Genomic DNA, 1648 nt, shown 5'->3' with positions numbered 1-1648 from the left:
AGGCCTCCCAGGTCTTCCCTCCACCTGCTCGTTCATATCATACCCTTGCCCTCTGGTCCTCACTGTCTCTACCCTGCCAGGGGTGGTTGGTTTTATTCACTGTATTTTAAAATGCCTCAACCCTCCTCAAGTTCCCACCCTCACCTTTGCCTCCGATAAAATCCTTCACAGCTCCCAACATCTATGCTCTCCTCTCCTCCAGCCCCCCTCCCCCCCAAGCAGAGCTGGTCCACCTTGAAGCCAGGATATTCCTCCCACTCAGCTCTAGAAACATGCCCCCTGCGCCCCACCTAAGGATTTGTGCCTCCTTCCATTCCCTTCAGCCTCTCCCACTCTGCTGGCCCTTTCCCAACTGCAGTTAAACTTGCTCTAGGCCAGTGGTTCTCAACCTTCCTAATGCCGCGACCCTTTAATACAGTTCCTCATGTTGTGGTGATCACCAACCATAAAATGATTTTCGTTGCTACTTCATAACTGTAATTTTGCTACTGTTATGAATCATAATCTAAATATCTGATATGCAGGATGTATTTTCATGGTTACAAATTGAACATAATTAAAGCATAGTGATTAATCACAAAAACAGCATGTAATTATATATGTATTTTCCGATGGTCTTAGGCGACCCCTGTGAAAGGGTCATTTGACCCCCAAAGGGGTCACGACCCACAGGTTGAGAACCACTGCTCTAGGCACTCCCATCCTAATAAACAAAAATAAAACAGACTATGGAAAACAGTATGGAGTTTCCTGAAAAATTAAAAATGGAACTTGCGTTTGACCCAGCGATCCCACTTCTGGGAATACATCCTAAAACCCCCAAAAACACCAATCAGAAAGAATATATGCACCCCTGTGTTCATAGCAGCGTTATCTATAATAGCTAAGATTTGGAAACAGCCCCAGTGCCCATCAGTAGATGAGTGAATAAAAAAGCTGTGGGACATTTACACTGTGGAATACTATGCATTATTAACCGGTACACCTGTAAGACTGAAGGAGGGAGGCATGGAACAGACTGACATGCCTCAATGTGGGGTTGAGGGGACGAGAAGAGATAAACCAAAGAACATATACTTATATAATATACATAGCCCATAGACAGGGGTAATAGGGTAGGGAAGACCTGGAGGGGTGGGTAGAGGCTGGGAGGAGGGAGAAAAGGGCGGGGGCGGGACAGGAGACATCTGTAATATTATCAACAATAAAAAATACATTAAAAAAATGACAAACTTCCCTGAACTTGTGTTCTCCTCCAGCAACTCTTTCCCTTCTTCCCCTTTCCACTCAAACTTCTTTTTTTAAAAAAAATATACATTTTTCTTGATTTCAGAGAGGAAGGGAGAAGGACAGATAGAAACATCAATGATGAGAAAGAATCACTGATCGGCTGCCTCCTGCACGCCCCCTACTGGGGATCGAGCCCACAACCCAGGCATGTGCCTGACCAGGAATCAAACGGTGACTTCCTGGTTCACAGTTGGATGCTCAACCACTGAGCCACGCCGGCCCGCACCACTCAAACTTCTTGAAAGCAAAGTTCCCATTCACCGTGTTTTATTCATTCAGCTGCTATTCACTTATCTATCACTTTAATCTGGCTTTAGATGCTGATTAGAATTTAGGACTGAGGGGTCATGATGTCTGC

Source organism: Myotis brandtii, unplaced genomic scaffold (genome assembly GCF_000412655.1).
Source record: "Myotis brandtii unplaced genomic scaffold, ASM41265v1 scaffold561, whole genome shotgun sequence".
NCBI lineage: Eukaryota > Metazoa > Chordata > Mammalia > Chiroptera > Vespertilionidae > Myotis > Myotis brandtii.
Note: the sequence above shows the minus strand (reverse complement) of the source record.